This window comes from Piliocolobus tephrosceles, chromosome 16 (assembly GCF_002776525.5).
Source record: "Piliocolobus tephrosceles isolate RC106 chromosome 16, ASM277652v3, whole genome shotgun sequence".
Lineage (NCBI taxonomy): Eukaryota > Metazoa > Chordata > Mammalia > Primates > Cercopithecidae > Piliocolobus > Piliocolobus tephrosceles.
In genome coordinates this window covers 45,170,753-45,182,985 of record NC_045449.1, presented here as the reverse complement: position 1 = coordinate 45,182,985, position 12,233 = coordinate 45,170,753, and the positions used below count along the sequence as shown (strand labels likewise).

Below are 12,233 nucleotides of genomic sequence, written 5' to 3'. Positions count from 1 at the left end.
AGCTACTCAGAAGGCTGAGGCAGGAGAATCGCTTGAACCTGGGAGGTGGAGATTCTAGTGAGCCGAGATCACGCCACTGCACTCCAGCCTGGCAACAGAGCTAGATTAGATTCCATCTCGCGGGGCGGGGGGGCAGGGGGGGAAGACAGGGTCTCACTCCGTTGCCCAGGCTGGAGTCCAGTGGTGCAATCATGGCTCACTGCAGCCTCAACCTTCTGGGTTCAAGTGATCCTCCCACCTCAGCCTCCTGAACAGCTAGGACCACAGGCATGCGCCACCACACTCAGCTAATTTTTAAAAAAAATTTTTAGAGATGGGGTCTCCCTATGTTACCCAGGCTGGTGGGACTGGTTTTTAAATTCAATTTTTATCAAAATAATCATTTTAAAAATTCATAGTTTCACAATTCAAATGTATTGGCCGTACTCCAATTTATCTCAGTCCCATTCCCTGGAGGCAATAATGCTGTTTTAGCTGCCCCCTCTCCATTTAATTCCATATTTCTACATAATTTGATTATATTTCTGTTTCTGGACTTTTTATTTCAATTTCAGATATTACCTTGTCTCTCTCTAGTTTTTTTTTTTTTTTTTTGAGACAGACTCTTGCTCTGTCACCCAGGTTGGAGTGCAGTGGCGTGATCTCGGCTCACTGCAAGCTCTGCCTCCCAGGTTCACGCGATTCTCCTGCCTCAGCCTCCCGAGTAGCTGGGACTACAGGCGCCTGCCACCACGCCCGGCTCTCTAGTTTTGTTACCTTATCGTTCCCAAGTCTTCCCTCATGCTCCCAATATAGTTATATCACAACTTTGAAAAAAATCAGTATTTATGACTACTATGACTATGAGTAGTTCACAATTATTTCTATCACTCCTACACTAGTCCTTTGTCTTCTCTTCCATTTTCTTTTTCCTTGTGAATTTATTCTTTTTTAAAAAACTTATTTTACTTTTGCTTTAATGGAATTTCAGGAATTTGTGGTAATAAATGCTACCATGTTTTACCTGACATGTGAATAGATATATTCATACTTTCTTGTATTATAAATAGTAAAATTGTGGCTCAGAGAGGCAACCTAATTTGTCTAAGATCACAAGTCTATCAAATGACAGACGTAGTATTTGACTACAGGCCTGCCTGACTCCAAAGCTCATGGTCTATTTCTACTATGACAAAGGACACCTTGAAATAATTTAAACTCAACTATTCTTTTAACTGCTTATCTTTTTGTACCAGTTTCATGCCTCATATTTTAAGTAGGAAAATCCTAGCAACCTTATTCTACATGTGCCAAAACTCACCCATGGAAATAATGTGAACTACTATGAGTATCATTTAAATAAACTCATATTAACTATCTCAAATTAAGTAAGGGAGGAGCGATTTAAAATTCAATTAGCTAGCAAAAGCTAGGAGTTAAACAAAAACCAGAAAGACAAAGAAAAAAAATAAAGAGTAATCATCAATTCATTTTCCAAATATTTCTGACTCTCAGCTTTCTGGGCACATGGTAGGCTACACTTTTTTTTTTTTTTTTTTTGGAGACGGAGTCTTGCTCTGTCGCCCAAGCTGGAGTGCATGGTGCAATCTCGGCTCACTGCAACCACGCCTCCTGGGTTCAAGCAATTCTCCTGTCTCAGCCTCTGGAGTAGCTGGGGCTATACACACCACCATGGCCAGCTCATTTATTTTTTTTTTTTTGAGACAGAGTCTTGCTCTGTCATCCAGGCTAGAGTGCAGTGGTGCAATCTCAGCTCACTGCAAACTCCACCTCCCGGGTTCAAGCAATTCTCCTGCCTTAGCCTCCCAAAGTGCTGGGATTACAGGTGTGAGCCACTGCACCCAGGCTAGGCTACACTTTTTAAACCACGCCCACAACTCCTATTCCCTGTAGTTGGATGGGGTCCTGTGACTACTTCTGGTCAGCATATTATGAGATGTGACAGGGAGAGGAAGGGCATTTACTAACCAATATGAAATCCTTCAGACCTCTTTTCCTTCTGGCACAGTGGCTAGCAATCTTTCAGGTGATGGTTGCTCTCAGCTTGGTCCCGTAACAACTAAGACGACCTACTGGATAGACATAGTGTATTTTCTTGGTGTTTTTGTTTTGTTTTGTTTTGAGACAGAGTCTCACTCTGTCACCCAGGCTGGAGTGCTGTGGCATGATTTCGGCTCACTGCAACCTCTGCCTCCCGGGTTCAAGTGATTCTCCTGTCTCAGACTCCTGAATAGCTGGGACTACAGGCACCCACCACTACGCCCAGTTTTTTTATATTTTTAGTAGAGACAGGGTTTCACCATGTTGGTCAGGCTGGTCTTGAACCCCTGACCACAGGTGATTCACCCACCTCGGCCTCCCAAAGTGCTAGAATTACAGGCGTGAGCCACTGCGCCCAGCCACACAGTGTGTTTTTAAAGCCACTGAGATCTTGCATTGTTTATTACCACAGCATAATTTGGCTTATCCAAGCTGCTCTGAGTAGACACCAGAAGTGGGGTGCTACCTTACCAAAAAGCCTAAAATATATGACAAAGCCTTAGGAGCTGGGTGGAAGGAGGCAAGGAAAGTTATTGGAGGCTGAAAGATCAGCAACTTATATTATACAGTGGTGAAATGATCAGTGAAACTATCAGCTATCCCAGAAGGTAGATAATATACCACAAGAGCTAACAGCTCTAGTGGGAAAATGGACTATTATAAGTGTGTTGTATTCTAACACTGTTAGTTGTATTTAACAAATTATCACATGAAAAGGATGAATTCAGAAAATAATGATCAATTTATAATCAAGAATAAAAGAAATCCAGAAAGTCAGGGATTTGCAGAGTAAGAAGAGGCAAGTGCTTAATGTAAAACTGAAATCTTTGCGCTACAAAGCCTGTATAGAATTCAGTCTTGAGGCAAAGATCAAATCAAATATTTGGCTTTCACAACCACTGATTAAGATGGTACTCAATAAAATAGCTTTTTTAAAGAGACTAAAGATGAGTTCTGCTACAAAGCATATTTTTCTAATGTGAATTAATTCAAATGCTATTAGTAAATAGGGAAATGATAGCAGAATAACTCAGAAGCAATGTTAGTTTATACAAGATTTTCCCAAGTTAAATGTCTGAAGTGATCAGGAACAAGCTTTCTCAAAATTACAGAGAAAGCAAGCCTTAGCAATACACGAAGACCTCAAGAAAAAAGCTAAACACTCTACTTCTGTACCTTCCTTTAATGCAAGCAATGGTTCCTTCAGTGACTTCATGAATAAAACTCTTTCCACTTTATACCTGATGAAGCTGAAAGAACAGTCACACCTCAGAGATATTGCCGGTTTGGCTCCAGACCGCCGCAATAAAACAAATACCTCAATAAAGCAAGTCACACAAATTTTTTGGTTTCCTTGTGCATATAAGTTATGTTTATATTACACTGTAGTCTATTAAGTGTGCAATAGCTTTGTATCTTAAAAAACAATGTACATGTTTTAATTTAAAAATAATTTATTGTGGCCGGGTGCGGTGGCTCATGTCTGTAATCCCAGCACTTTGGGAGGCTGAGGCGGGTGGATCACGAGGTCCGGAGATCGAGACCACCCTGGCTAACACGGTGAAACCCCGTCTCCACTAAAAATACAAAAAAGTAGCTGGGCGTGGTGGCAGACGCCTGTAGTCCCAGCTACTCGGGAGGCTGAGGCAGGAGAATGGCGTGAACCCGGGAGGTGGAGCTTGTAGTGAGCTGAGATTGTGCCACTGTACTCCAGCCTGTGCGACAGAGCAACACTCTGTCTCAAAAAAAAAAAAAAAAAAAGAATAAAATAATAATTTATTGTTACGGCCGGGCGCGGTGGCTCAAGCCTGTAATCCCAGCACTTTGGGAGGCCGAGACGGGCGGATCACGAGGTCAGGAGATCGAGACCATCCTGGCTAACATGGTGAAACCCCGTCTCTACTAAAAAATACAAAAAAAATCTAGCCGGGCGAGGTGGCGGGCGCCTGTAGTTCCAGCTACTCGGGAGGCTGAGGCAGGAGAATGGCGTAAACCCGGGAGGCGGAGCTTGCAGTGAGCTGAGATCCGGCCACTGCACTCCAGCCCGGGCGACAGAGCGAGACTCCGTCTCAAAAAAAAAAAAAAAATTTATTGTTAAAAAATGTTAACGATTATCTGATCCTTCAGTGAATCAATCATTTTGCCAATGGAGGGTCTTGCTTCAATGTTGATGGCTGCTGCATGATCAGGGTGGTGGTTGCTGAAGGCTGGGATGGCTGTGGCAATTTCTTAAAATAAGACAACAATGAAATTTGCTGCATTGACTTATTCTTTCTTTCAAAGAAGATTTCTCTGTAGGATATGATGCTGTTTGATAACACTTTGCCCACAGTAGAACTTCTTTCAAAATTGGAGTCAATCCTCTCAAACCCAGTCACTGCTTCAACAACTAAGTTTATGGAATATTCTAAATCCTTTGTCATTCCAATAACGTTCACAACATCTTCACCAGGAGTAGATTCCATCTGTTCGAGTTTTATCAAAAGATGGCAGCAATTCAGTCATACTTCAGGCTCCACTTCTAATTCTGGTTCTCTTGCTATTTCCACCACATCTGCAGTGACTTCCTCCACTGAAGCGTTGAAACCCTCAAAGTTGTCCATGAGGCTTGGAATCGACTCCTCTAAACTCCTGTTTGTGTTGATATTTTGACCTCTTTCCATGAATCACAAATGTTCTTAATGGTATCTAGAGTGGTGAATCCTTTCTAGAAGGTTTTCAAATTACTTTGCCTAGACTCATCAGAGGAATCACTATCTATGGCAGCTATAGTACAAAATCAATTTTATAAATAATAAAGCTAGGAGGTAAAAATTACTCATTGATCCATGGGCTACAGAATGAATATTAAATTATCATGCATGAAAACAATATTCAACATTCATCTCCTTGTACATCTCCATCAGAGCTCTTGGGTAACTAGGTGCACTGTCAATGAGCCATAATATTTTGAAGGGAATCTTTTTTTCTGAGCAGTAGATCTCAACAGTGGGCTTAAAATATTCAGTAAACCATGCTGTAAACAGGTGTGCTGTCATTCAGGCTTTATTGTTTCATTTCTAACACATAGGCTGAGTAGATTTAGCATCACTCATAAGGGCCTCTGGATTTTTAGAATAGTAAGGTGGCTTCACCTTCAAGTCACCAGCTGCATTAGCCCCTAACAAGAGAGTCAGGTTATCTTTTGAAGTCAGGCATTCACTTCTATCTATGACAGTCCTAGATGGCATCTTCTTTCAATATAAGGCTATTTTGTCTACACCAGAAAATGATCTTAGCTAGATGTGGATAACTTGCTGGAGCTTCTACATCAGCACATGCTGCTTCACCTTGCACTTTTACATTATGGAGATAGCTTATTTCCTTAAACCTCATGAACCAACCTCTCTGCTGGCTTCCAACTTTTCTTCTGTAGCTTCCTCACTTCTCAGCCTTCAAAGAATTGAACAGTTAGGACCTTGTTCTAGCTTTGGCTTAAAGGAATGTTGTGTTTGGCTTGATCTTCTATGCAAACCACTAAAACCTTCTCCATCTCAGCAATAGGGCTATTTCACTTTTTTTTTTTTTTTTTTTTCCTGAGACGCAGTCTCACCTGTCACCCAGGCTGGAGTGCAGTGGCGTGATCTTAGCTTACTGCAACCTCCGCCTCCTGGGTTCAAGCGATTCTCCTGCCTCAGCCTCCCAAGTAGCTGGGATTACAGGTGTACACCACATCTGGCTAATTGTGTATTTTTAGTAGAGACGATATTTCACTATGTTGGCCAGGCTGGTCTTGAACTCCTGACCTCCGGTGATCCGCCCACCTTGGACTCCCACAGTGCTGGGATTACAGGAGAAAGCCACCACACCCAGCCAGCTGGTTCACTTTCTTATCATTCGTGTGTTCACTGGGGTAGCACTTTTCTTTTGTTTTTTGAGATGGAGTTTCACTTTTGTCACCCAGGCTAGAGTACAGTGGTATGACCTCAGCTCACTGCAACCTCCACCTCCCAGGTTCAAGCATTTCTCCTGCCTCAGCCTACCGAGTAGCTGGGATTACAGGCATGCACCACCACACCCAGCTAGTTTTTGTATTTTTAATAGACACTAGGTTTTAATATGTTGGCTAGGGGGGTCCCAAACTCCTGACCTTAGGTGGTCTGCCCACCTTGGCCTCCCAAAGTGCTGGGATTATAGGTGTGAGCCACCGTGCCCGGCCCATTGGGGTAGCACTTTTAAATTTCCTTCAAAAACTTTTCCTTTGCATTCACAACTTGATAGTCTGGCACAAGAGGCCTACGTTTTGGCCTGTCTTGGCTTTTGACATGCCTTCCTCACTAAGCTTTATCATCTCTAGCTTTTGATTTAAAATGAGAGAGGGGGGTGACTCTTCCTTTCACTTGAACACTGAGAGGCCACTGTAGAGTTATTAATTGGCCTAATTTCAATATTGTTGTGTCGGGAATAGGAAGGCTTGAGGAGAGGGAGAGAGACTGGGTAACAGCTGGTCTGTGGAACAGTAAGAACACATATGATATTTATCAATGAAGTGTGTCATCTTATATGAGTATGGTAAGAACACATATGATATTTATCAATGAAGTGTGTCATCTTATATGAGTATGGTTTATAGCACCCCAAAACAGTAACATCAAAGATCACTTATCACAGATCACCATTAACAGATAGCAAAGAAAATGTTTTCAATATTGGGAGAATTACAAAAATGAGACACAGAGACACAAAGTGAGCACATGTTGGAAAAATGACACTGACAGACTTGCTCGATGGATAGTTATAACAAACCTTCAATTTGTTAGCAAAGTGCAATAAAACAAGGTAGGCCTTCAGCCTGGGCAACATGGTGAAATCTCGTCTCTACACACACACACACACACAAATTACCCAGGCATGGTGCTGCACACCCGTGGTCCCAGCTACTTGGGAGGCTGAGGCACGAGAACTGCTTGAACCCAGGAGGCAGAGGCTGTAGTGAGCCAAGATTGTGCCACTGCACTCCAGCCTGGGTGACAGAGTGAGATCTTGTCTCAAAAGAAAACAAACAAAAAAAATTATTTTGATGAAACTGGTCTATATTGGAAGCAAAGGTCCTCATGGTCCAAAATCTCAGAGGAGGAAACAACCATCCAAGGAATTAAGTCTGTAAACACTGAAATATATGCCAGTGGAGATTTAATATGTTTTTATTATGGTTAATTTTATTTTCTTTAATTTTTTTTATTTTTGGGGTTTTTTCCACGAAGACCAAAAAACCTGCTAGACAAATTCTAAAAGAGTTGAAACATTTATTTTTGTTTTTATTAGTGCAAGGACTACGGTGTTCCACAGATTTAGAGTGGTTTGCCTCAACTCTATTTTCCCCGTAAATCCTGTTTACTTTAGTGCACAATTTTGCAGAATGGGGACTTTTTGGAAAAGCACATATGGCAGTATAGCAAAAATATCTGTATTCAAAATTAAATCAAGGAAGAAGTATGAGACTAATAAAGCAGAGTTATGTAGCAAACATAAGAAGTATGGCCAGGTGCAGTGGCTCATGCCTGTAATCTCAGTACTGTGGGAGAATTGCTTGAGTCCAGGAGACTAGCCTGGGCAACATTTTTTTCTAAAAAAAAAAAGAAAAAAGAAGTATGGTAAGAAAAGAACTGTGGATGTGGTTAGAGCACCTGGAGCTGAATATATATATATCTTCCCCCTCCCCCCCGAGACAGAGTCTAGCTCTGTTGCCCAGGTTGGAGTGCAGTGGCACAATCTCAGTTCACTGCAACCTCCGCCTCCTGGGTTTCAAGTGATTCGCCTGCCTCAGCCTCCCTAGTAGCTGGGATTACAGGCCCCTGCCACTACGCCCAGCTAATTTTTGTACTTTTACTAGAGACGGGCTTTCACTGTGTTGGCCAGGCTGGTCTCGAACTCCTGATCTCGTGATCCGCCGCCTCAGCCTCCCAAAGTGCTGGGATTACAAGCGTGAGCCATTGCGCCTGGCCTACATAAGGCATATTTATCATATATTTGTTAAATGTTTATGAATTGCCTACTATGTGTTAGGTATTGTAGGAGTTGGAACCATCAAGGTGCTCAAAGGTGTACCTGGAGAGACAGACATGAAGATATAGCATAGCAGATCAGGCACAGTGGCTCATGCCTGTAATCTCAGCACTTTGGGAGGCTGAGGCAGGAGGATCACTTGAAGCAAGGGAGTTCAAGACTAACGTGAGTAACATAACGAGAATTTATGTCTACTTTTAAATATATACTTTTTTTTTTAAGTAGAGATAAGGTTTCACCATGTTATCCAGGCTGGTCTCGAACTCCTGGCCTCAAGTAATCTGCCTGCCTCTGCCTCCCAAAGAGTTGGAATTACAGGCTTGAGCCATCACACCCATAATTTTTAAAAAAGTAAAACACAGTATAGCTGTTAAGAGCACAAACTCTGAAACCAGACTGCCTGCATTAGAAATCTGGCTCTAAAACCTCATAGGTGGGTCATGACCTTGAGTAAGTTGCTTAACTTCTTTATGTCTAATTTTCTGTATATGTACAATGGAGATAGTAGTAGTATCTACCTCATGGATTACTGGTATAAATGCTTATGAGAATACTTAGCAATAGTAAGCACTATTATAAGTATTTGCTAAATAAATACACTCACCTATACACATAACATACAGTGGCAGTGTGTGAAGGGAGGTGGTGAACAGGCCATGGGAAGTTTCAGAGATGAGATAAAGCTGGGGCTGGTCTTGAAGGACAAGCAGAAGTCAGATGGAGAAGGGGGAAGGTAAAAATGTTGCACACAAGCAACACCACAGGAAAATGACAGTAATGAAACCATGTGGGTTTTTTTTTTTTTTAACCTACTTATGCATGATTACCCTACAATGACTTGGAATGCTGATATGGTTTGGATGTTTTGTCCTCTCTAAATTTCATGCTGAAATGTAATCCCCAATGTTGGAGGTGAGGCCTGGTGGGAGGTGTTTGGGTCATGGGGGCAGATCCCTCATGAATGGCCCGGTGCCGTCCTCGAGGGAATGAGTTATTTCTTGCTCTGAGTTTACATGAGATCTGGTTAAGACTGTGGCACTTCCCCCCAATCTCTTGCTTGCTCTTTGAGCATGTGATACACCTGTGTCCCCCTTTGCATTCTGCCATGATTGTACACTTTCTGAGACCCTTAACAGAAGCCGAGCAGATGTCGGCGACAGGCTTCTACAGCCTGCAGAACCACGAGCCCAAGTAAACCTCTTTTCTTTACAAATTACCCAGCCTCAGGTATTCCTTTACAGCAGTGCAAACAGACTAACACAAATGCTGCTCCCATTTTACAGATGAGGCTCAACTTTCCCGTTGTCATTGCTGGTAAGTGATGGGACAAGTGTTTGAATTATGCTTTTCTAACTCCTAGTCCAAGTTTACCATACTGTCTCCTACTGAGTTAATGGTAAACAACAGTCTCAAAAGATGTACTTAGGTTTTTGAACAACAAAATACCTTTACAATACAAAGCAAATAACAGAATTCCAGACTCGTGTTTGAGGGTGTAAATTTTATCCTTAACTAGTGAAACTCATACCTTCCTTCAGAATGTCCAGAAAGTTAGGTTAATTCATATGGATACATTTTGATTTTCAAATTGATTCACCTGTAGTCTGGGTTTCACAGTAACCACTTTTAACAAACTAAAGACTCAAAATTTAAAGTATATTTTTAGTTCATCTTCTTGCAACAAAATGGTAAGCTTTCAAATGGGTAAAACCTAAATAAATTTGTCAACTTTGAATTTTGTATGTAAAGTAGAAGTTATAGAAACAAAATTTATATTGAAAAGGGTTTTGTTATCACAGTATCAACGCATATTTATAAATGTCCTTCATTTCCAAGGTGCTCACAATGTCGACCTGAAATACACTCGAAAAGCTACCAACGTCAACTTGTAACAGTCATCTTCATAACAAACAAAAACCTCAAACGTCATATATCACTGGGCCTTATTTTGGATAAGCATTACAAGCTGTTCTCAGATGCCTATATTTTATGTGGTCAAAAAACAGAACTACAGTCTCATCTAATAAAAATGTACTATGTCAAACAATTTTTAAGTAGTCCATCTAATCCACTCTCTGTAAGAAGTGAAATTGAGAAATGCTTGTCACCTTCAGTTTTAGACAAAGCTTTCATAAAAATAAAATTTAACTGTAGTTTTTTACACACGCATTTAAACGAGACTGCCATTGTGTTTCCTCAATAATGTGCAAGTGCAACCGGTAAAAGAGGACAAAGGAGAGACGCACTCTTCCTAGGTACTACCTAATTACCTTCAAGCATCAACAGTTTCCACATTTCCATATAAGATAATACAAACTAATGTGCATTAGTCATTACACAAGTCAGCTGAAGCAATCTTAACTTTCACCAATAACCACCACGCCCAGGGTCAAAGAAGAAATCAAATACTAATTAACTCCTGATCTCAGGTGATCCACCCACCTCAGCCTCCCAAAGTGCTGGCATTACAGGTGTGAGCCACCGTGCCTGGCTGAATGTGCCTTTTCTTAAACTTCTAAAGGTAACACTGCAAATTAGAGCTGAGGTATATCTATCAGGTATAACTATAGGTACAGATGTTCACATTGTATAATCCACTAAGACAGGTGTCAAATTGACTAGATCATTGTGAACCTGAATTTAAAACTCATTTAGAAAATGAAAATAACTCAGAAATGCCTTTATTACATTCTTGTATTTTATAAAAATAAAAATCACAAATATCAGAAAATGCTGGGAATTTATTTTATACATTTGGCCTACAAAAAGACAAAGGAGTGTTACTGTTTTCTCATTAACAAAAACTCTTGGACACTTCAAAAATTAACATTTTGTACAAAAACTAGCCATGCATGGTAATATATGCCTGTAGTCCCAGCTATTTGGGAGGCTGAGGCAGGAGAATTGGTTTAACCAGGGAGATGGAGATTGCAGTGAGCTGAGATTGCAGCACTGTACTCCATCCTGGGTGAGAGTGAGATTTCGTCTCAAAAACTAAAATAAAAGGCAGGTATGGTGGTTCATACCTGTAATCCCAGCATTTTGGGAGGCCAAAGTGGGTGGATTACCTGAGGTCAGGAGTTCAAGACCAGTGTGGCCAACGTGGCAAAACTCTGTCTCTACCGAAAATACAAAAACAGCTGGGCGTGGTGGTTGGCACCTGTAATCCTAGCTACTTGGGAGGCTGAGGCAGGAGAATTGCTTGAACACAGGAGACTGAGGTTGCAGTGAGCTGAGATCACACCATTGCACTCCAGCCTGGGAACACTGCCTCAAAATAAATAAATAAATGAATAAATAAATATAACATTTTTGAAAACATCTTAACTGAACTAGTGTTAAATCAACAGGTATAAATAAACAGTCTAAAACAAAAATATTTGAAACCAGGTAGGAAGTTTTAACCCAAACCATGATATATGCAAAACATAGCCAATAGAAAAAGACAAATTGCTAACATACCTTCTGCCTTTTCCTTCCCATAAGCCTGTATATTTCCTCTCTGATTCTTTTGAAATATACAAATCCTCTCCCTCCCAAAAAGAACACACACAATTTTACAAACAATTTCAAGGGATCTGCCTATTTCCAGAAATCCATCCATGGATTCTCTAGGGATCCCAAAACCCCAGGCTAAGAACTCTCATCACAGAGCAGATTTTACCTTTCCTTGTGACATATATTTAAATTTTTTTGAAGACAGAGGTCTTGCTATGTTGCCCAGGCTGGTCTCAAACTCCTGGCCTCAAGTGATCCTCCTGCCTTGGACTCCCAAAGTGCTGAGATTACAGGTGTGAGCCGCTGCACCCAGCCTGTAGCATATATTTACTTAGACAAAGTTTGTAAATTAAATTTTTCTCTACCATCTTTCCTTCTTCTCCCTACCCCCTTTTCTCCCAATTTCTCCAGCATATCTATGGTCAGAAATGAATTAACAAGACTCATGCCTATAGTCTTAGCACTTTGGGAGGCTAAGGCAGGAGGATCATTTGAACCCAGACGGTTGAGGCTATAGTGAGTTATAACAGCACCACTGCACTCTGGCCTGGGCAAGAGAGCAAGAAGACCCTGTCTGAAAATAAAATAAAATAATTTTTTTTAGGCCGGGCGTGGTGGCTCAAGCCTGTAATCCCAGCACTTTGGGAGGC

General features: G+C 41.2%; 1 protein-coding gene and 1 non-coding gene across 6 annotated transcripts in view; both read right to left on the bottom strand.

The window, feature by feature from the left end:
• ZNF652 (zinc finger protein 652) overlaps positions 1 to 12,233 on the bottom strand; it is a 72,480-nt gene that overhangs the window by 28,496 nt on the left and 31,751 nt on the right. Inside the window, exon 1 of one of the 5 annotated variants that reach the window (XM_023204408.3) lies at positions 1,969 to 2,153. The exons of the other annotated variants lie outside the window; for them this stretch is intronic. The gene's annotated coding sequence lies outside the window, so the exon portion shown is untranslated. Of the gene's footprint in view, positions 1 to 1,968; positions 2,154 to 12,233 lie in introns of those variants that run through there. 5 annotated transcript variants of the gene reach the window in all.
• LOC111537731 lies at positions 7,265 to 7,327 on the bottom strand. Its single transcript, XR_002730095.1, has one exon. It is a non-coding gene; the product is annotated as a U7 small nuclear RNA (small nuclear RNA).